The 24,687-nt window shown below is 44.9% G+C and overlaps 1 pseudogene; it reads right to left on the reverse strand.

Annotated features, from left to right (window-relative positions):
• Positions 1-19,927: 19,927 nt before the first annotated feature.
• Positions 19,928-23,893, reverse strand: LOC136543551 (putative receptor-like protein kinase At3g47110; annotated as a pseudogene).
• Positions 23,894-24,687: the final 794 nt, after the last annotated feature.

The following is a 24,687-nucleotide window of genomic DNA, read 5'->3' on the forward strand; positions in this document are numbered from 1 at the left end:
GCCGACTCGTTTCGTGCTTCCTGACTACCTAGCTTGTCATGACCACACACGACTGCTATATATGGTTCTGCTCCACTCCACGTAGGGCAAGCAATTGCTAAGCTCCCTGATGTCTCTCCTCTTGCATTGCCTCCGCACATCGATCACCGTAGGCGGCACTTCATTCAATTCCGAGGTGGCTAGCCTACAAGAATTCCTTCATCATCCTTCTCTATTATTTTCTTGACCTGCGGTCTCATCTCGTATTTCTAGACCCACAGTCATGTGCAAGTCAACAAGTCCAATAGCATGATTGTCCTTCTCCAATAATAACATTTTCTTCAACTCTAGAGCTCATTTGAATTTATTTATTTATTGTGAAATAAATTTTGTTAGATTCCTAAATTCATGATTTATCTGTTAGTGTAATTAGTTCGTATAGTTCAGTGATACCTTTAGGATTACTTTATTATTTTAAGGTGTGTATTATTATTATGGTTAATTAGAGAATGAATTTTTATGATGCATTGGTAGAAGTGCTAGCCCTAGAATTCTTTTACAGTAGGTTCATTGTATTATTATGTGCTCACTGTAAATTTTGTGGTCTTAGAATAGATTGATAAATATGGTAACTAGTGCACCTTGTTTTATCATATATATAGTAAATTGATATCAGCAATAAGGATGCCTTTAGTTGCTAAGATAATACATGAAATGTTTCATACCTGTTTAGTGGGAATAATAGGTAACTTTGCGTATTAGTCATTAGAGTTAGCTTAGTAGCTTGGTAGACGTATTCTTATTTTAAGAGTTGCTGTTGCTGTATTACTAAGCATTGCATCATCATCACTGCATGCATATAGAGAACATGCTACTGGAGATCGTGACCTTTGGCGAGCAGGAGTACGACGAAGTCGTCGAAGAGTATGAGGAGGATATCCTCATGCAGGAGGACGTTCCGGAGCCACCCGTCACTGACTTTGCTGACACCGTGCCCGCTGAAGGCAAGCCCCGGTGCATAACCCTTATTTTGAATAAAAACTGAATATATATCTATGATGTGCATTTAAGTTACAGACATTTTATGAAAACTACATGCATAAATATATCTACCTATGAGTCCTACTAGTACAGGTCGAATAGCTGCTATGCTCAGGATATCGGTAGCGTGAGTAACATGCCGTTACTCGCAAATAGGTGATAAATATGATCACTCATGATAAAATGGTGGAAAGGAAAATAGTGATCGGGTAGGGATATGGTTGGGTTTTGGTGGGTGCAAAGGGTTGTGTCATGCGGCCAACATGGCATAGCTCGGTTACATTTGTTCCCTGTCCGGGTCGATTAAGGACCGGTCGTTGCATAAGTCATCGTGGGCAAGTCACAGATTTATTGTCCCGAGCGCATACTTGGGTATGGGCGCAGGGAAGACTTGTTGCTCTCTTGTCGTGGATCCGGCTCTTTCCGGACCGACTGATGGAAAGAGGAGGTGGTGGAGGTCCTTGCACCACACTGAGTCTGGGACTCAGGATGTGGGGGCTTGGAGTCCAAGTTTGGACGGGACCTGGACACCCGGGACAGGAGAGTGATGGGTTAGTCTTGCTTGTGCCTGGGGTACAAGCGGGGCGTGTGTCTTCGGGGCACCCAGCTGGGCACATTGATTCACGAATCACCGGGCGATCCGGTACGGCTTGTCTCATGTTTAGCACCGTAGTAAGAACTCAAAGTGAAAGGAGAAGAAATGGAACTGATTGCTCAACTCTTGCTTGAAAGCAGAACAGGTGCTTATATAGACTGACTAGATGATAACTTAATACGGCTGATAATAATAATACATAACTAAGGACTCACTATTAGTATTGCTTTCTGCCAAAAGAAACCAGCAAGCCATATAGCTTATCATATTCCTTGGAGTTGGGAAATTATTCCCACTAGTCGGATAAGTCTTGCGAGTACATTGTGTACTCAGGGTTTATTTACCCCTGTTGCAGGTGATGCATGAGAAGTACCTTGTGTGGAGGATTCTTCTGGTGGGCTCAGACAGATCCTCGTCCCTAGCGCTAGATGTTTCTTTTTAAAATTATGCTGTTTTCATTCCGCACTCTGATATTTGGTATTGTAATAATGTACTTTTAAGAAACTCTGATGTATGAAATGGATAGGTATTGTAACTCGTTCTCATTATTGGATCCTTGGGAAAAATGTGGATCTTTCGGGTTCTCCCTTGAGGTGTGCTCGACGGATACCGCCTGCTATAGCTTGCTTTCGGGGTGCTTAGTGTCTGGTGGAAGACGAGCGCCTCCGTAAGTGTGCTATTTTGGGCGGTTCTGCCACAGTTGGTACCAGAGCCAATAATGGTTATGAGTTTCATCACTCTTTTTCAAAACTTAAAAATTTGACCAACAAAAGTTTTGCGAAAAGTAGGATGCGATTATATTAGGTAAATAAATATAAGCCCTAGCAATATGGTATATCTAGGATAGCGGCACTATTTTTATCTAATCAGTTTTCTGCAGGTACACTGACTTACATTGCGTAAGAAATCGCTTAGTATACGGAAAGTGAGTGTGCGATGTGCCGAAAATTTTATGAATGCCGCTATATTCCGGCTTGAGTGAACGTATAGCCTGAAGCACGCATCATGATAATAGCATCTTACTTCAACTGAAATCCCCCTTCATGTATAATTGAATGAGTAAATTTATAGGACTAACTAACAAAATGCTTTAATAAATGTGTTGTCATTTCTCTAATCCCTTGATTCTGATCAGGAGGGTGCTCTAATGGATGGTTCATATCTCTTATAGATGAATCTAAGGTCCGGACGTGGGAGCACTAGTGCGGGGGCAGCTCACGATCTTGGCGAGGGCCAAGGCGAGAGTGGCCGGGCCCATGAGCCCAACGGGGTAGGCCATGGGGCTCCACTTCTGGCTCCTCCTCCACCACCGCCTCCACCGATAACTCCCGCAGAGATAATGGCTGAGATGTTGGCTACTCATTGGGAGTTAGCTGCTGCTCACCAGGAAACAGCTCGTGCCATGGACATTATGGCACAGGCTGTCGCGGGCCTTGCCCGCGGAGGCCACAGGGGCAACGGTGGGAATGGGGGTGGTGCCCGCCGCCCTGAGGGATAGTCCTCTTACTAGGACTTCCTCAAGACTCACCCACCCATGTTCACGCCGTCTAATGAGCCCCTGGAGGCAGAGCACTGGCTTTGCACCCTGGAGCAGAAATTTTGGCTACTCGGAGTGACCGATGAGCAGAAGGTGTACTTTGCGGCGCAGCTACTTTTGGGGTCCGCAGGTGCATGGTGGGAAACCTTCCAGGCCACGGAGCAGCCAGATCATTCGGTAACATGGTGGGAGTTCTCCACCGCTTTCTAAGAGTTCTTTATCCTTGTTGGTGTCATCAACCAGAAGGTGACCGAGTTCCTAGAGCTGCGCCAGGGGAACAGGACAGTGATGGAATATGTGAACAAGTTCAATCACTTGGCTCAGTATGCTGGCATCCATGTGGACTCTAATGACAAGAAGAAGGACCGCTTCTTTCACAGTCTCGCTCCCATCCTTCAAGAGAAGCTGTACACGGCAAACTATTAGACCTTTGGAGCACTGATGAACGCCGCCATTGCCATAGAGGGTTTTTAGCGGGAGTCTCAGGCTAATTGGAAGAGGAAGCGGGTGGCCACAGGGTCTTCTAGCCACCCTCACACTTAGAAGGTTCAGGTTGTCCGATGGGGGTCCTATCAATCATCAGGCGGGCCTTCGTTCTGGCAGCCCTAGTAGACTTCACAGACTTTCTCCACACAGTACCGTGCACCTCCTCAGTAGGTGCAGCCCCAGCAACATCAGGGACAGCAGGTTCCACCTCATCAAGGGTTTGGGAACAAGCCTGGTGCTTGCTTCAAGTGTGGCAAAGATGGCCACTATGCCAGGGAGTGTCCCCAGCATCAGCCAGCTCAGTCCGCTCAACCGTCAGCAAACTCTAGGCTTATCAAGAGGACCATCATCAAGAAGAAAGTGCCCAGCAGGTCTGGTCAGGTGCACTTCACAGATGCTCAGCAGGTTGTGCAGCAGGAGGCGGTTATGGTTGGTATGTTTACCATCGACTCCCATCCAGCTTTGGTGTTGTTCGATTCTGGCGCATCACATTCCTTTATGAGCATGGGGTTTGTAGAGCGGCACAACTTATCACTTATGGCTATACCATATGCCTATAAGATCCGTACTACGGGTTCCCAAATGTTCATTAATACCCGCACGGATACAGTAAGTCTGGTATTAGCCACCCACACTTACCGCCTATAGTTCATGGTCATGCCTGGGCAAGGCATTGATGCTATTCTTGGAATGAACTGGTTGCGGGTGTATGGGGTAGTATTGGATATGAAGAGGAGAAGTGTGGAGTTATGGCTTTCTTCTTCTGAGGATAGGATGTCTCTTATTGTACCCTCAGATCTAGTTTTACCTGTTGCTGCCCATGCTGAAGCCTCTCCTGATCTTACCTCCATCTCTGTGGTTTGTGAGTTCCCGGATGTTTTTCCTAAAGATCTTCTGGGGTTGCCACCAGACAGAGAAGTAGAATTCTCCATTGAGCTAGAGCCTGATACTACCCCTATCTCCAGACGCCCGTACCGCATGGCTCCAAGAGAACTAGCAGAAATGAAGAAGCAGATGGAAGAGTTGATGTACAAAGGTTTCATCCGTCCTAGTGCTTCACCATGGGGGTGCCCAGCCATTTTTGTGAAGAAGAAGGATGGTACTCAGCGGATGTGTGTGGATTACCGCCCTCTTAATGCGATAACAGTTAAGAACAAGTATCCTTTGCCCTGCATAGATACTTTGTTCGATCAGCTAGCTGGTGTCAATGTGTTCTTGAAGATAGATCTCCGATCAGGCTATCATCAGATCAAGATCAGGCCACATGATATACCAAAGACAGCTTTCTCTACTAGGTATGGGTTATATGAGTACCTAGTGATGTTTTTGGTCTCACCAATGCTCCTGCCTTCTTCATGTACCTGATGAATTCAGTTTTCATGCCGGAGCTGGATAAGTTTGTGGTAGTTTTCATTGATGACATTCTAATCTATTCCAAGAATGATGAAGAGCATGCCCGACATCTCCAGATAGTATTAACTCGACTAAGGGAGCACAAGTTGTATGCTAAATTCAGCAAGTACGAGTTTTGGTTAGATAGAGTACAGTTTTTGGGGCATGTGTTGACACTTGAAGGCGTTTCTGTAGATCCTAGCAAGGTGCAAGATGTATTGGATTGGAAATCTCCCAAGTCTGTGCATCAGATTCATTAGTTTCTTGGTTTCGCTGGGTACTATCGGCGTTTCATTCCTGATTTCTCCAAGATAGCCTAGCCAATGACCAAGCTGCTCCAAAAAGAAGCTAAGTTTGATTGGAGCCTAGCCTGTGAAGAAGCTTTTCAAGCTCTGAAGACTTTTCTGACCACTGCCCCTGTGTTGGCCCAACTAGATATTGACAGACCCTTTGATGTATATTGTGATGCCTCGAAGACAGGGCTAGGGTGTGTGCTTATGCAAGATGGGCGTGTGATAGCTTATGCTTCGCACCAACTGAAAAAGCACGAGGTGAACTACCCCACCCATAACTTAGAGCTAGCCGTTATGGTCCATGCTCTAAAGATTTGGAGGCACTATCTGTTAGGCAACAAAGTTCATATCTTTATAGACCACAAGAGCCTCAAGTATATTTTCACTCAGTCTGAGCTGAACATGAGGCAAAGGAGATGGTTAGAATTAATAAAGGATTATAATTTGGAAGTCCATTATCATCTAGGAAAGGCCAATGTGGTGGCTGATGCATTGAGTCATAAGTCGCATCAGGTTGAGGAAATACCCTTGTCGCTCCACCACACAGAGGTGCTAGCTCATATTGCATTAACCTCAGAGTTGCTGGAGCAGATTATTCAGGAGAAAGAAGACCCCGAAGAGATTCCTCACATCAGGAAGTTGATGGCTGAAGGGCGTGGCCCTCACTTTAGTGTTGATAAACATGGAGTCGTGAGATATAAGGATAGACTGGTGGTTCCATCCAATGAAGAGCTAAAAAGAAAAATTTTGAATGAAGCTCACCATTCAAAGTTGTCTATTCATCCTGGCAGTAACAAGATGTATCATGATCTGTGCCACTTGTACTGGTGGTCTAACATGAAGCAAGACATCACCCGACACATCGCAGAGTGCGACACTTGTGGCTGGGTTAAAGCAGATCATATGCGTACCCTAGGATATTTGCAGCCCTTGCCCATTCCGGTTTGGAAATGGGAGGATATTTCCATGGATTTCATTGTGGGTTTACCCCGCACAACCAATGGTTATAACTCTATCTGGGTCATTGTGGACCACCTCACCAAGTCGGCTCATTTTATTCCGGTGAAGACATCATATGCTGCCGGGAAGTATGCGGAGATATACTTTGATCGGATTGTGACCCTACATGGAGTTCCCCTAACTATCATCTCTAATAGGGGATCAGTTTTTATGTCTCGTTTGTGGGAGCGACTCCAGGAGTGCCTTGGGACAAGTCTCCTCCGTAGTTCAGCTTATCACCCCCAGACTGATGGTCAAACAGAAAGGGTGAACCAGGTGCTCGAAGACATGTTGCGAGCTTGTACCATTTCTTTTCCTGAGAAGTGGGATGATTGCCTAAAGTTAGCTAAATTCTCTTACAATAATAGCTATCAGGAAAGCATCCGTATGGCACCATTTGAAGCTCTATATGGAAGAAAGTGTAGGACGCCACTCAACTAGGTTGAAGTAGGGGACCGTGGATACTTTGGGCCTGAATTCATAAAAGAGGCTCGAGAGAAAGTAAGCATTATTTGAAGTCACTTGAAGGTAGCTCAAAGCCGACAGAAAACTTATACTGATAAGCGAAGAAGGCCTTTGGAGTTTGCAGCTAGGGATTATGTGTATCTCAAAGTATCTCCTATGAGAGGGGTGCATCGGTTTGGTGTCCATGGCAAGCTAGCCCCTCGGTATGTGGGTCCATACAAGGTTCTAGAGCAGTGTGCTCCAGTTGCTTATCGTCTCCAGCTGCCTGATATTTTATCTGCGGTACACAATGTGTTTCACATATCACAGTTGAAGAAATGTTTGCGGGTTCCTGATGAAGCTGTGGAAATTGAAGAGCTTCCCCTCTAGCCAGATTTGACTTATGTGGAGCACCCTATCAAAATCTTGGATGAGAAGGAGAGAGTGACCAGGAACAGCATGGTAAAATTCTACAAGGTGCAGTGGCAAAATCATTCTGAGGCTGAAGCCACGTGGGAACAAGAGAGTTACCTATTGAAGCATTACCCCCATCTCCTCTCTGGTTCTGATAGTTAGTTGCTGCATCAAAATGTAATTCCTACCTTCTTCTCACACTAGGCACATGAAATCTCGGGTCGAGATTTTGTTTTAGGGGGGTAGATTTGTAACACCCTTGGTGTTACGCCTTAATCAAAACACTAAACCATATCATTAGCATCATGTTTATGTATTATTGCATGTGGTAAATGAGAAATTAAATTTTATTGAACTAATTCTCGAATTGAGCTCTAATTTATTCCTTGTCCAAATACTCTCCAACACAACTCAACTCACTATTGTCATCCTGATCCAACTCCATCTCTCGCTATTTCATCTCCTTCTTGATCCTCGGAGCATGCCTCATCACACTCGTAGAGCAAGCCCGCATAGCACGTTTGCAGTACCCTTCACTGGCATGTTTCGCCATAGTGTCATTACTTCATCGTGTCATGAATGGCGAGTTAGGCAGCAGCCTCTAGCATGTTGCACGTGCTCTTTAGCAAACCAAGATGACCGAGCGCAGCAGCTTGTAGAATTTGTGTGTCATCCATTATTCTTAACCCCCACTAATGTACCCAAATAACATTCACTAGTATCCACTAGGTCATCAAGTCCAACAAGCGTCTTGAAGTACAAATTGTCTTTCTAGCGTCATCTCTCTCCACGTGAGAGCTCCATAGCCACAAAGTCAAATGATAAATTATTATCATTCACTAATTATTAGCATACCACTTGACAAGATTTATATCTCCATCAATCTCGCGACGCGCCACTGTCATCTCTTGTTGTTCTAATTACCCCGCCTTTACTTCGCTTGCTAATCACCTTGCAAAATTATCAGTGCATGACGCGCTGCCGCTGCCATAGTGTGTCGCACATGCTACGCATTAATATCACTCGCAAGCTCGGCCCGCTAAGCACTCCGCTTGCACGCTGCTCAGTTACTTTGCAAGCAAAGGTCAGACATCCTTTTTCCACATGTCGGCACCGCAGCAGCGTAGAATCACTGTTCACCCATGGAAAATACTGTTCACGCATGGAAAGCACTGTGAAAAACACTGTTTATTCACATCACCACGTCGTTCCCGCGACGCTTTATTACCTTTAAGCAAGCTAGTTAGCCACTAACCTTATGACGCGTCGCTGTCGCGCCTTTGCTTCTCCATTCCTGCGTCTCCTGTCTTTAAAAGGACACGCCGAGCCGCCGAGCCATCCCGCTCCGCTGCTCACTTGTTTCTTCCTCTCAAATCAAGTTCTTCTGTTCTTGCCCGAGAGAGCTGCGTCTATCGATTTCTCCCCAAGCAATAATCAGCTGAGGTAGCTAGTCTGCAATTGATCTTCTTATTCTCTAATATTTCTTTGACCTGTGGTCTCCTCCCCCATTTAATTCCTTGACCTGCATGAATGAACTAGCACCCCACCGCCAAGCACGTTTAGCCCAAAGCACACTCCAGTCCTTATGTGCTCGTAAGTCTAAGGCCACTCAAAGTCCATCATTGAATTAATTCTCTCATGACCAAAGACCACACCACCGCACACGGCACGGAGCCAGAGGACAACCCTGCCAACTCGTTTCGTACTTCCTGACTACCTAGCTTGTCATGACCACCCACGACCAGTGCTATATATGGTTCTGCTCCACTCCATGTAGGGCAAGCAATTGCTAAGCTCCCTGGTGTCTCTCCTCTTGCATTGCCTCCGCACATCGATCACCGTAGGCGGCACTTCATTCAATTCTGATGTAGCTAGCCTACAAGAATTCCTTCATCCTCCTTCTCTATTATTTTCTTGACCCATGGTCTCATCTAGTATTTCTAGACCCACAGTCATGTGCAAGTCAACAAGTCCAATAGCATGATTGTCCTTCTCCAATAATATCATTTTCTTCAACTCTAGAGCTCATTTGAATTTATTTATTTATTATGAAATAAATTTTGTTAGATTCCTAAATTCATGATCTATCTGTTAGTGTAATTAGTTTGTATAGTTCAGTGATACCTTTAGGATTACTTTATTATTTTAAGATGTGTATTATTATTATGGTTAATTAGAGAATGAATTTTTATGATGCATTGGTAGAAGTGCTAGCCCTAGAATTCTTTTACAGTAGGTTCATTGTATTATTATGTGCTCACTATAATTTTTGTGGTCTTAGAATTGATTGATAAATATGGTAGCTAGTGCACCTTGTTTTATCATATATATTGTAAATTGATATCAGCAATAAGGATGCCTTTAGTTGCTAAGATAATACATGAAATGTTTCATACCTGTTTAGTGGGAATAATAGGTAACTTTGCGTATTAGTCATTAGAGTTAGCTTAGTAGCTTGGTAGATGTATTCTTATTTTAAGAGTTGTTGTTGCTGTATTACTAAGCATTGCATCATCATCACTGCATGCATATAGAGAACGCGCCACTGGAGATCGTGACCTTCGGCGAGCAGGAGTACGATGAAGTCATCGAAGAGTACGAGGAGGAGATCCTCATGCAGGAGGACGTTCCGGAGCCGCCCGTCATTGACTTTGCTGACACCGTGCCCGCTGAAGGCAAGCCCTGGTGCATAACCCTTATTTTAAATACTAACTGAATATATATCTATGATGTGCATTTAAGTTACAGACATTTTATGAAAACTACATGCATAAATATATCTATCTATGAGTCTTACTAGTATAGGTCGAGTAGCTGCTATGCTCAGGATATCGATAGCGTGAGTAACCTGCCGTTACTCACAAATAGGTGATAAATATGATCACTCATGATAAAATGGTGGAAAGAAAAATGGTGACCGGGCAGGGATATGGTTGGGTTTTGGTGGGTGTAAAGGGTTGTGTCCTGCGGCCAACAGGGCATAGCTCGGTTACATTTTTTCCCTATCCGTGTCGATTAAGGACCGATCGTTGCATAAGGCATCGTGGGCAAGTCACAGATTTATTGTCCTGAGCGCATACTTTGGTATGGCCGCAAGGAAGACTTGTTGCTCTCTTGTCGTGGATCCGGCTCTTTCCGGACCGACTGATGGGAAGAGGAGGTGGTGGAGGTCCTTGCACCACACTGAGTCTGGGACTCAGGATGTGGGGGCTTGGAGTCTAAATTTAGACGGGGACCTGGACACCCAAGACAGGAGAGTGAAGGGTTAGTCCTACTTGTGCCTGGGGTACAAGCGGGGCGTGTGTCTTCGGGGCACCCAGCTGGGCACATTGATTCATGAATCACCGGGCGATCTAGTACGGCTTGTCTCATGTTTAGCACCGTAGTAAGAACTGAAAGTGAAAGGAGAAGAAATGGAACTGATTGCTCAACTCTTGCTTGAAAGTATAACAGGTGCTTATATGGACTAGCTAGATGATAACTTAATACGGCTGATAATAATAATACATAACTAAGGACTCACTATTAGTATTGCTTTCTGCCAAAAGAAACCAGCAAGCCATATAGCTTATCATATTCCTTGGAGTCGGGAAATTATTCCCACTAGTTGGATAAGTCTTGCGAGTACATTGTGTACTCAGGGTTTATTTACCCTTGTTGCAGGTGATGCATGAGAAGTACCTTGTGTGGAGGATTCTTCTGGTGGGCTCAGACGGATCCTCGTCCCTAGCGCTAGATGTTTCTTTTTAAAATTCCACTGTTTTCATTCCGCACTCTGATATTTGGTATTATAATAATGTACTTTTAAGAAACTCTGATGTATGAAATGGATAGGTATTGTAACTCGTTCTCATTATTGGATCCTTGGGAAAAATGTGGATCTTTCGGGTTCTCCCTTGGGGTGTGCCCGACGGATACCGCCCGCTATAGCTTGCTTTCGGGGTGCTTAGTGTCTGGTGGAAGACAAGCGCCTCCGTAATTGTGCTATTTTGAGCGGTTCTGCCATAGTAAAGACCTCAAAAGGAGCGTCAGGCCACAAACCGAGCAGTTACACACCCGCACAGCCAAGAGCAGCCGGGGCGTCGTTGCAACGGGACGCAGGCAGGCCAGGGCCTCAACTAGCCCACCTCGTTTCCCCTCACATTTTTTAGTTTCCGCTGCTCTGGCCCATCACGATGAGCCAAACCCCCGAGGGGATGCTGTTGGGGTGAAGCGCCCTTAGGCCCTCCACAATGGAGGGTGATGCCCAAAACTGTTGAAGGTCCACATGAGAGAAGTTGGCATCGATCACTGTTTTGACACCAGTTGTGGGGCCCACAGAGAAAATAGAAAAAATGAAAAAGCAAAAGCTAGAACCGATTCCGTGCATGTGCTGGTTCAGCATGTGTGTCAATCTCTCTCCTCCCTCTTCTTATTCTATTTAGTTAGCACCGCTGCTTGTACTTGCGTCACTCCCATTTCTGCTGGTATTGGCATCGCCTACTGCAATGGCAGGAGCGGTGCACCAAATTTCTCTCTCCGTTTGAAGCACCACTCAAGCGATACACTGCGGAGGGCCTTAGCAGGCACCCCTTCCTGACACTTGACCCTTGCCTTTACCTCTGTGCCTCGCATTCCCTTTCTAGGCTATCTGTGCACGAGGGTTCCTCCTGGCTACCTTCCTTCTTCTAGAATCACGCAGGTACAAGAACCACAGGGGAGGACGTGGGTTGCTAATCAGCGAGGAGCGGGTGAAGGACTGGAGAACCTCTGGAAAGCTTCGCACCAGGGAGCGAAAGGCATTGTCGCGGAAGGCGGCAGCGGCGCAAGCTCTGGATTGGAAGCCAGCTAGGGTTTGAACAATTATGTTTGTGCCCCAGAATACCAAGCTACCGATCGTGCGGACTGGTGAACCCTAGTGTAATTTCCCGTGGCCCCTTGGGTGTGGTCTATAAATACCCGGAGACGCCTCGATGTAGAGACAGAGTTATTTTGGCAATTAATGGGCATTTATTCCTATCGATTGTCCCCCGATTATGAAGCCCTCGACTCTTGTCTCCCCTCGCTCTTGTGGGAAACCCTCGTCCTCCACCCGCCTAGCCTCTAGCGAGGATGGGAGGCCAGGTGTGATCCCCATAGCATAATTTTGTCGGAATCCAGATATAAGCTTAAAAAACTTGAATAAACAATAGTTAAAAAAAAACTTGAATAAACCCTTGTTTGTCGTCCTATGGCAGCCATGACAACCCAGTCAAATAGTCAATCATTCATTGTGAATTGGATCCACCCGGAACATGTCGATGATGAAATCAACATAGAAACTCCAGATGGCACCAAGTACCTACGATTTTGTTTTGGCAAGGAAATACTCTGGGCTCAGAGCGACATTTATTTTGATGAAGGGCTTCATCCGTCACCGCCCTCGTCGTCTCCATGGGTCATGATGACGACGACAAACAACAATGGCAATGACCCATACACTCCTCCCGGCATGAGCAATCCACAGGAAGATACAAGGCAGCACCAAGCACCATTACACCGCCTGCAAGTGATTCGAAGGAGCACACAAAGCAATGTCTTCCCCCACTGAGAATGGGTACAGAAGAAGAGCAGACCACAGCGTCCACAGGTACCCTACAGTCAAAGGATCGTAAAGAGTTCAACAAGGTGAATATAGGAAGGCGGTCATCCAAATAGCCAAAGAGTACCAATTGTCAACTAAGTATGAAAGGCATGATTCTTACAACCATAGTCGTAGTAGAACATATGCGGAGATGCTAGCAGAGTTTTTCACTCCCGAATCTCTCAAGTACAGTTTGTCGTCACCAGCGGGTTGGCCCATTTTGGATGATTGCCCTGAAAACTACGAGCATGGGAAGTTCATGTTGCCCCTGGGCTAGCTCGTAGAGGACCCGTGGGAGATAAGGCATGTGCTCTATCATTGTAAAGGTTCCGAAGGTGTACTTCAACTTTCTCGACGATGCTCAAGTCGTCGTTGATTTCCACGACATGCATAGGCTACTACGGCGCAAGGACCTCGACATGCTCAAGTCACCTTGTTTGCCCTATAAGTTAATTATGAGTTTAACTCCATTGCATCGCCATATGCCACTATAGGAAGAAGCTAATAATGCCATGACCTGTCCTTGCAGGATGCAATCCCATGTATGCAAGGAATTGGGCCAAAAAGTTATTTACCTCTCTCCGATGCACATTAGCCAGAGAACAATCGTGGGTTACGATGTACCAGATACCCATGAAGGTCTTGGGAAGTTGAACCCAGAACAGAGAGTGGAAGCCCAAAAACTGGTGCACAACGAATTGAAGTTTAACACAACGAATTGAAGTTTAACGCGGGAGCGTACGTGTATAGAGCCATGAAGAAGGTCGGGGAAGATGGGTGTATCTTTGTCGCCCACCAGTTTGGGTAAGTCAAAAGGATACTTAGAACGTATATGTAGCTACCATGATCACCACTTTTCACATTTTGAAGATTTGAAAGTTGTATTGTTTGAATGGTGCAGCGAGGGAATCATGGCCAACTTGATTGCATTTCTAATCTATCCACAGGATGGAAGGATCATTGTATTCAACTCTTTGGATACTCCAAAACAAGAGTACAAGGAATTTGAAAGCATATTGAGATTGTAAGTGACGGTACATATTCTTTTGTACTTAACATACGTGTCAAATTTGTCGTTGACACCGGTGATTTTCGTACAACGCTTACCTGCAGTACTTGGAGGATCCCATAAAACTATTGTTGCCCATGTGAATAATCTGGAGCCTGGAGAGATTAGTTAGTGACTGTGGAAAAGCTCCAGCGAATTGGTTTGCTCCAATCCCAAATTTTTGGATGCTGGCGAGGTTTTTTCCCAGGTCAGGTCTTGTTTGAATGCACATGTATCTATCTCAATCCACATGTGTTGAAGTGAATTGAGTAGAACTTAAACTAATTTTCACTCCACTCCTCAACACATGTGGATTGATGTGGATAGATGTGCATCCAAACAGGCTCTTAGATGGTAGATCTCCAGCCATGTTGCTGGGGAATGACGCCTATCACAACTGGATTCAGGTTCTTTGCCGAGTGCCTGAGGCACTCGGCAAATGCCTAATTGCACTCGGCAAAGCCTTTGCCGAGTGCGGCACTCGGCAAAGAACACACGGCAAAAAATTAATCGGCAAAGACCTCTTTGCCGAGTGTCTTTTATCGGGCACTCGGCAAAGGCTTTGCCGAGAGTCCCGGTGGCACTCGGCAAAGAAAAGCGACTGTCATGGCGCCGAATTCGTTGACGGTGGCTTTGCCGAGTGCCAACCCTGCAGGCACTCGGCAAAGATTTTTTTATTTTTTTTAAAAAAAATCTTTGCCGAGTGCCCACTGGCCGGCGCTCGGCAAAGTTTGATTTTTTTTTAAAAACAAAAATCTTTGCCGAGTGCCCTCTGGCCGGCACTCGGCAAAGTTTGAATTTTTTTAAAAAAAAAATTCTTTGCCGAGTGCCCTCTGGCCGGCACTCGGCAAAGTTTGATTTTTTTTTTAAAAAAAATTTCTTTGCCGAGTGTCCTCTGGCCGGCACTCGGCAAAGTTTGAATTTTTTTTTTAAAAAAATCTTTGCCGAGTGCCCTCTGGTCGGCACTCGGCAAAGTTTGAATTTTTTTAAAAAAAATCTTTGCCGAGTGCCCTCTGGCCGGCACTCGGCAAAGTTTGATTTTTTTTAAAAAAAAAAATCTTTGCCGAGTGCCCTCTGGCCGGCACTCGACAAAGTTTGAATTTTTTTTTTAAAAAAAATTCTTTGCCGAGTGCCCTCTGGCCGACACTCGGCAAAGTTTGAATTTTTTTTTTAAAAAAAGATATGAAGCTCCCATGTTGCTTGCTTTACTCCTTGCTTTAACCTGCAAATGAACCAAACAGCACAAAAAAAAATAAGTAGCCAATAATGAACTAAAAGAAAATAAGTACCAAGTAATGAGCTTAAATAGATCTAACAATACCTAGGCTAACAAAAGCTCTAATTAGCATTTGAAAATCCACTAAGCTCCAAAACTATAAACTGCTAGCTCTTGAAACCAAACTGCAAGTACATGCAAAGCCATTTCAACTATTTCGTTCTGCCTTCACTGAAAAGCATGTACTGAAACTGAGGTAATTTTGCAATTACAGAGACAAGCTAACTACCGACACAACCTGAGAAGTGAGAAGCACAGGAACTGATGGACCAACACAACCTGAGAAGCACAAGAACTGATGGACTTGCACCTGTCCTCACCGAGTTCCAAAACCAAAATCCAAGCAAATGAAATAAAATAAGTTTCTGAACAGGCCATTTGACATTGCTAACAACCTTGCAAGTGAATCATACATATTCGAATCAGATTGTTATATGGCAATAAAATAAGTTTAAATCTACCAAATGCAAGCAGTCAGTTCTTACTACTGACTTTATAGTTTACAGTCCTATCAATAACGTCTACTTTCAATGCAATTCAGAGGCAAGGATAATGCTTGTTTAGGTCACAGTTTGAGGAGATATCAGTCAAGATTTGTTGTCTTTGCAAACCTTGAAGGATTTTATAAAATGTACTCAGATCATGAAATCTATTCTTTATAATATTCAGGATGTAGCTAGCGACATTTCCTCATTTACAAATTGTGATGAAATTGATTATTTGGTACTCAACCAAAGTCTACACCCATTGAAAATATTATTTAAGATAATTGTCATGATCATACCAAAATACAGAAAAAAAAAATTCAAATCTGAATCCATAGAAAGACAAGGCAAGTTGACCCAATATCATTTGAGAAATAACATTTAGTCTGATAATTGCTGGAACTAGTAATACCTGGACAAGAGAACTTACAAATTATAGCATAGCTATTGCTGATTGTTGTTGCTGAAAAGAAAAGAAAAGAGCAAAGCACTAAGCTTCTAAATCAAATAGAACAGAAATAAAAAATAAAAAGCATTCCCTACATGCAGAGTTATTTATGCAGAGTTATTTAGACAGGTGTGCTAAATAAGAGAATGAGCAGCAGGCCATATTGCACATATGGTTAGGAAGTGCTTTTTTACTAGCATAAGAGACGTATGCACCATTGGAACAAACATGACATTTCAATTTTGGTACAAACAATAATACTACTTTAGTAAAGTTTTTTAAATTGCGTAAAGTTTCAATAAGCAGTAAGACTTAAATACATGTTTCGCTTATGATAACATGCTGATCTTGTGAGTATCCTGGGTGTTCCAGGTGAAGGTGATGAGTTTCCGATGACTCCGGCAGGACAAGCCAGCATTCCCGGTGAAGATCTGTTGCTGTGTGATGAATGACTTGATGAACTCACGAGGCAAGCATCGCCACCAAGACACGAGGGCGTTGATAAATAGCAAATCTATGAGTGTGGTAGGAATCTTGCCTGCCTTGACTCGTTTCCATTGTTGCTAATGGAAATGTTAAAGTTAAACAACTAGTACATTGAAGCGTGTAAGAACACTGTACCACAGCCAATCTATAGCTTCGAACAATGGTTAGTGCATAGCAGTAGAAACAGATCAGATCAGATCGAGGCACGCAAGCAGTATAGGCTAGTAGCATGATTAGATCGAAAAACATAGAGGAGGTAACTGACATGTACGTTCTGGTTTAGGCGTGCGCAGAGATCATCGTCGTTCAGCCTGGCGAGGTCGTCGCAGGACTCCATGGCGCGCTCGAGGTCCCGCTCGTAAGCCGGCACTCCTTGCTGCTCTTGTCGGAGAGGTCGGCGCGTGCGGCGGCCACGGCCTCCTTTTCCTCGACGCTCTCGACGCAGCGGCGGAGGCCGCCGGCGTTCATAACGGCTTCGGCCTGGGCAAGGAGAGGAAATGGATGACGAATCAATAGCGAACGGGAGGAGAGCAGAGAGAGTCCTTGTGACTCGTGTACCTTGAGGAGGTCGATGCGGCGATGGGCTGCGCGGAGGTCCTCGAGCGGGCTCCGGCGAGATGAGATCCGATGGCTGGCGTGGCCCGGTGGCTGGTGGGCGCGGGGGCGGCTGCTGGCACGGTGCACGGGGAGGGGAGGGCGGCGCGCAGCTCGGGGGCGGAGACGGGCCGGCGTGGCCGCGGAGGGCGGCGCGCGGCGCGGGGGCCGAGGCGGGCCGGCGTGGGCGCGGATGGCTGGCTGGCTGTCTGGGGCTTGGACTGCCCGGCCGGCCGAAATCGGCTAAGTGCCCCACCCGTGCCCTTTGCCGAGCGCCGGATCAGGGAGGCACTCGGCAAACAGGCAACTTTGCCGAGTGCTCCGATCCAGCCGTCGGTAAATTTTTTATTTTTTTAATTCCTTTGCCGAGTGCCTCTGCGAAGGCACTCGGCAAAGAGAAAATTTCTAAAAAAATAAAAAATCATCTTTGCCGAGTGTCATTTTCCGGCACTCGGCAAAGTTTTTTTATTTTTTTTGTTTTTGGCCTCTAAGTTTTTTGTGCGGCCCTTTTAAAGGACCAGGAACTCCTCCTTAGAATTTGGGGACTTTTTGTGGCTTTTTGATATATTTAGTTACTTTATTTCGTTTACTTGAATTTTTTCAAAAAATATAAATTTGAACTGCACGTGGTACGAATAATGGAATTTAATGATTTGAAAAATGATAGTCATGTTACTGAGTGTAGTGTGAGGCCGTATCCAGGAACAGACCCAAAATTTCGGACATCTTGTTCACGAAACATGACCTCGAACTTGCGTGCGAAGTGTTTTTAAATTCTATAAAAAACAAACGAAGTCCGAAAATCATGAAACTTGTTGAGATGTCGTGATATCATATGTGGAGGCTATGATAAAAATTTCAGAAGATTTCGTTCACGTTGTCACGTACGATGCTTACAAATCAGGACATCTCCATATGTGATATCAGATCTCACATGTGGAGATGTTCTGGTTTGTAAACATCGTATGTGACAACGTGTACGAAATCTTCTGAAATTTTTATCATAGCCTCCACATATGATATCACGACATCTCAACAAGTTTCATGATTTTCGGACTTCGTTTGCTTTTTATAGAATTTATAAACACTTCACACGTAATTTCGCGGACATGTTTCGTGAACAAGATGTCCGAAATTTCGGGTCCGTTCCTGGATACGGCCTCTCACAACACTCACTAACATGACTATCAATTTTTGAATCATTAAACTCCATTATTCGTACCACGTGCAGTTCAAATTTCTAATTTCCGAAAAAATTCAAGTAAACGAAATAAAGTAACTAAATATAACAAAAAGTCACAAAAAATTCCCAAATTGTAACTAGGAGTTCCTGGTGCTTTAAAAAGGCTGCACAAAAAAATTGAAGGCCAAAAACAAAAAAACAAAAAAAACTTTGCCGAGTGCCGGGGCATGGCACTCGGCAAAGGGCGTCTTTGCCGAGTGCCAGCCATCAGGCACTCGGCAAAGAATGTTTTAAATTTTTTTTAAAATTTCCTCTTTGCCAAGTGCATGCACAGGAGCACTCGGCAAAGAAATAATAAAAAAAATTAAATCTTTGCCGAGTGCCGTCCCGGGGGCACTCGGCAAAGTATTTTAAAAATAAAAAAAATTTCTTTGCCGAGCGTCAGATCTGAGACGCTCGGCAAAGAATTTTAAAAAAAATTAAATCTTTGCCGAGTGCCAGATCTGAGGCACTCGGCAAAGAAATTAAAAACAAAAAAAACAAATCTTTGCCGAGTGCCTAACTGCAGGCGCTCGGCAAAGAAGGCCGTGATCGGACGCCATTTTCACGGGCAGCCTATGCCGAGTGTAGAGATTTTGCCGAGAGTCTGGCACTCGGCAAAGAAGTCCTTTGCCGAGTGCCCGGCACTCGGCAAAGAAATCTTTGCCGAGTGCAATTCTTTGCCGAGTGCAGCACTCGGCAAAGAAGGTCTTTGCCGAGTGCCCGATTTTTGACACTCGGCAAAGAATTTTGCACTCGGCAAAGTCTCTGTTTCCAGTAGTGTATGAGTATGTTCTGCATCAGGTCAAGTCCCTGGAGGCACGTGAGGGAGCCGATGCTCGGAGGAATCCCTCCCTGCAGTCCGTTGAAGCTCAGGTTGAGTAAGCGCAGGAAGGTGAGGTTGACGATGGCGGGGGAGATGGTGCCGGCAAGCCCCTGGGTGTCTCTTCTATCCGCAAGTGACGCCCTCCCAGTTGCAGTGGCTGCTGCTCTGATTCCAGGAGGCCAGCGCACCAGAGTCGCTAGAGATCTTGGCCTTGAAAGCCACAAGAGCTCTCTCGTCGTCGCCATGGCCTGACGAATACAAAGGCTGCTGCTGCACTGGTGGTCCTCGCCGCGGCAGAGATTAGCAGGAGCAGCTGCAGCAGGTGCCTGCAGGCTCTTAGTCTTAGGGGATGCATGGCCGGCGGCGATGGCTTTCGGTTTCTTACGCGGCGGCACAGAGCTTGGTTTCTTTGCATTGGCTGACTATGATACGCTCACGGCTCACGTTCTGTGACTCCTACGCCGTAGTGGCAGGGCTCTGTGCGTAATCATGCTGTATAATATATTAATATATGCTTGCTGCCTGTTGTGTCGTCTTCGTCTACGCTGGAGACTGGAGTTTAATTTGCGACCAAGGTTTTTAGCAAGCAGGAACGGACCGTTGGTTTGCAATTCGTCCAGTGGGCAATTGATATATTAATAAAAGGAGATATTATAGCTGGAAAAGGAGAACCAAATATGTTATAGACTTCATCAATACATTTAGAGAAACATGATAGTATAGGTGGTGGTGATTAATATGAACTAACACCGCTTAATTATTAAGTAAAAATATATTTATCTCTGATAGCATGCATCTGTGCAGCAGCATCGTTCATGGACAATCGCTCTGCGGGCAATTGCTTTGAACAAAGCACACCAAGCCGAATGACGGCCGACAAACATTTCCTGGTTCTTGTTATATGTCTTGTATCATTGTTGTTGTTTACTCCATCATGCAGCCAGACGTTGGAATATGCTATCTCCATAATCTTGTGAGGAAGAGCTGCCTCGGCATAATAATGCAAGTTCATCCCATCTCTAAACATATCATCTGTTGGGCTCTTCCCTGTGAACATCTCAATCAAAGTGATGCCAAGACTAAACACATCACCCGAAGTTGACACCGCAATCCCTTCTCCATATTCTGCAGTAGAATGAAATATGAGGATACATAGGTATACATGTATAAAACTCAAAGACTATTAGCAATTGGATAATCCTATTAGAGCCTCCTCACTAGTGCTCACAAGACAAGCCATAACTAAAAATAAATCCGAGATGTTCTCATAAAAATAAAAGGCATCCACCATCGATTCAATATTCTATAGTTATATCAGTGGTGATAATATGCATTTGGTATATTGTGCTTTCTAAAAAATTACACAACTCTACCATTATAGAAACATTCTTAAATGACATTTTCTATCTTGTATATTTAAATTACCAACATATGACATTGTGAAAACTAACTGAAAATAACCCCTCATCTTCATATAAATTATCCATTATGCCATCGTGAAAAATAACATGTAGTAACCATAAAATTTTGCTTTAGTTATTACAAACATTCTAAAGTAATTTCGAGTCTGAATGTAATAGCATACATCAATTGTTTTTTTTTAAAAAAACTATCTGAAAAGTAACCGTGATTTTCCAAGTTATCCACTTGTATGTCACAAATGCATTGAATATGACAGTTTCCATATCCAATGCATAGCCGAGGCTAAGATTCAAACTAAAGACAGACATATGAGCAAATGGGCAAGCAATTTTGTTGAGCTCTAACCCAATTATCCATGAATTTCTGATTTATTTTTGCAACAATTACTAACCCACGTAGCAAGACATATTAGTTAGCTAATTGGGATAGATGCTATTATTTGAAGCATGAAACAAAATAACTTGAGTTACCTGGAGCAATATATCCAATGGAACCTCTTATTCCTATGCTACTGGAATTCACAGGATGTTTGCTTGTTGCTTCATCTAGAACTCTAGCAATGCCAAAATCTCCAACACGAGCTCTCATGTCCTGATTGAGAAGAATGTTACTTGGCTTGAGATCGCAATGGATGATCGATGGCTGGCAACCATTGTGAAGATAGTCCAACGCATCCACAATGTCCACAGTGATATCCAACATCTGTGATAAGCTAAGTGCTCCTTGTCCATTTTGGCCTTCTAAATTTGAGTGGATCCATCTAAGTTGCCATTAGGCATGAACTCAAAGACTAGTGCTCTAAAGTCTTGACCCTGGTGGTTGATGCTAGAACAACATGTAATGATCTTTAGAAGGCATCGGTGCCTCACTCTTCTTAGTGCCTCACATTCAACCTTGAAGCTTTTGTAGGACCCTGATTGTTGGACATTAAACACCTTAACGGCGACAACAATGGCTTGATTTTCTAGTGTGCCCTTGTATATTGTACCATATCTTCCCTTTCCAAGCACATTTGCTTCAGAAAATCCATCTGTTCCTTTCAGTATATCGTTGTACGAAACTATTGGAAGCTCTATCTCTGGAAATCGTGGCGGCAAATCTTTCTTTGGTATTGTCTTGGACTTTCTGTATTGAAATCCAGCCCAAACCAGAAAAAGTAAGATGAGACTTCCTATTGTTGGGATTGCTATTCTAAGAAACTTGGGTATGCCTTTCCTTTTCTTTCTTGCACAAGAGCTTGGGCATTTTGGCAGATGGAGCTGTGGTATCCCCCCGCATAACGCATTGTTACCAACAATTGATAGTCCTGTCAAATTTTTGAAAACTCCTTCTTTTGGTATTTCACCTTGCAAATTGTTGTAGGACAAATCGAGGCGAATCAGCGATGTTGAATTACCTAAAAGCTCTGGGATTGTTCCGGATAAATGGTTGTGGCCAAGATACAACTCTCGTAGGTTAGTAAGGGTAGCCAAGTTGCCAAGGATGCTTCCATTCAGTTTGTTGTCCGTTAAATTAAGTACAGTCAAGCCTACCATGTTCTTGAACGTAGCAGGTATGCTTCCTTGGAATGAATTGCCATCCATTGAGAGGATTTCCATGTGCCTGCAGTTGCCAATAGTATCAGGAATCTCACCTGACAAATTGTTTCCTGATAGGTAGAGCTGTTCAAGATATACCAAACTACCAACTTCTAATGGAAGTGGTCCCTCCAGCATGTTGTTGGACAGACCAAGATTCGTTGTGATCGATGGCAGCTCCATAATTTCGCTAGGAATCAATCCAGTAAGCTTGTTATATGACAGATTTAGGCCTAAAAGTTTGCTCAAGTTTCCAATGCTCGGTGGAATTGGCCCGTACAAGCTATTGCCGTCTGCATAAAGTTGAAGTAGACTAGAAAGGTTTCCGATGGAGGATGGCAGACGTCCTGAGAGGGAGTTTAGAACCAGGCCTAGCTTCTGCAGTAATGTAAGCTTCCCTATGCTTTCAGGAATGACCCCAGTGAGCAAGTTTTTGCGAAAATCAAGCATCTGAAGACTTGCCAAATTTCCAATTTCTGATGGGATGACACCAGATATGTTGTTGTAGGGAATCTGTAGCCACTGGAGATTAGTGGACAAATTAGCCAAAGAACCTGGCAGCTTCCCTGCAAGCCTGTTCCATCCAATGGACAGTGTCTGTAACCCGCTACAATTCGCCAAAGAATCAATAAATGCCCACTCCTCCTCGTTGTTTGCCTCTAACATGTTGTCATCCAGAAGAAGTGATTCAAGATTTTGCAATCTGCTCAATCCGGAAGGAACAATTCCAATAAAACTATTGAATCCGGCGTAAAGAGTCTGGAGCCTGGAGAGATTGGTCAGTGACAGTGGAAGAGGTCCAGTAAATCGGTTTTCTCCAATCCCAAGCTGCTGGATGCTCGGAAGGCTTTTCCCCAGATCAGTTGGTAGATGGCCATGCAGCTTGTTATTTGCCACCATAAAGTAATAAACAGATGACAGGTTGTACAGGGAAGGAGGGAGCAGACCGGAAAGATTGTTACCAGAGAGCTGAAGCCACTTGAGATATGGATTGTTGCCGATGCCTGCAGGGATTGGTCCCTCCAGGAAGTTTCTTGCCAAGGACAGGACGGCCAGCCGAGAAAGGTTCCCAAGAGACGAGACGGGATGGTTCCGGTAAAGCTGTTGTTGTCCAGCACTCCAGCGCTAGAACCGAGAGCGCCGGTATGCTGCCAATTTCAACTGGGATGCTTCCCTGCAGGCCTTTGTTGTCTTGGATGATAATCTCACGGAGGCTGATGCAGCGGCTGATGTTACTCGGGATGATACCAGTGAGCGTGTTCTCGCCCAGGTGAAGACGTCGAAGGCGCCTGAGGGAGCCGACGCTGGCTGGGATCTCGCCGTGAAGGGCGTTGTAGCTCAGGTTGAGTGAGCGCAGGAAGGTGAGGTTGCCGATGGCGGGGGAGATGGTGCCGGTGAGCCCCTGGGAAGTGAGGTTCAGAGCTACCACCCTCCACCGGTGCCTCCTGCCACAGGTGACGCCCTCCCAGCTGCAGTAGCTGCTGCTCTGGTTCCACGAGTCCAGGACGCCAGAGTGGCGGGAGATCTTGGCCTTGAAAGCCAGAAGAGCTCTCTCGTCGTTAGGCCATGACGCATGGCCTGGCGAATACATGGCTGCACTGGTTGTTGCTGCAGCGGAGATCAGTACGAGCAGCTGGAGCAAGCGCCTGATTCTGAGGAGCACCATGGCCGGTGGTGGCTTTCGGTTCATTGCCACCAGCGGCGGCGGCGCAGAGCTTATTGGTTTCTTTGGCTGATAATGATGATGATATTCGCTCATGTAGCAGTAGTAGTACATATGGAAACTCGCAGATGGCCAGATGCATTTCCTCCCTCGCTCATCAGGTCCCATGCCATGATTCCTTCGTGGAAAGTCTGGACACGACAAGTTGGTTTTTCCACGTAGTGCACTCTGCTGAATCACTATCCTTGCATGCACTGCCTGCTGTGTCTGTGCTGGAGCTGTCCTCCCCATGTTTACTAGGACTGGACCGTTGATTCTATGGTCGTTTTTTTTAATCACTCTGCGTTCTGGAAACGTGTTCTACGCTTGGTTTTCTCACCACTCTGCATTCTAGAAACGTGTTTCTATGCTTGGTTTTCTCATCACTCTACGTTCTGGAATCTGGAAACGTGTTTCTGTGCTACGGCAGCATTGCCATCGATGAATAATGAAGCTGGAATTTCAAAGGACTCGTTTCTCTTGAAGAACTGAAGAGTATGATGACCGAACCAATTTCGATAATTACTTATCTCCATCGGTTTAAGCTCGATGGAAATAACTTATTTCATCCCGTCCATCTGAAGGTTTGTACGTGCTACGAATTAACGTAGAAGATTTGTTTCTTCTGAAGAATTGACAGCAACTGAATTGAACCACTCTGTGAACTGCTTGTTTGGTAGCCCACCAGATTCGTATGCATTAGTCCAGTTGCTAACATCTACATCAACTGAATTGAACCATCACCGTGATCTGGGGAGACGGTGGAAAGACTAGAGGGCAGCAGTGGAGCCTCCCTCCCCCTCTTCCTCTCCCATGTGC

The sequence above is a fragment of the Miscanthus floridulus genome, chromosome 3 (genome assembly GCF_019320115.1).
Source record: "Miscanthus floridulus cultivar M001 chromosome 3, ASM1932011v1, whole genome shotgun sequence".
Lineage (NCBI taxonomy): Eukaryota > Viridiplantae > Streptophyta > Magnoliopsida > Poales > Poaceae > Miscanthus > Miscanthus floridulus.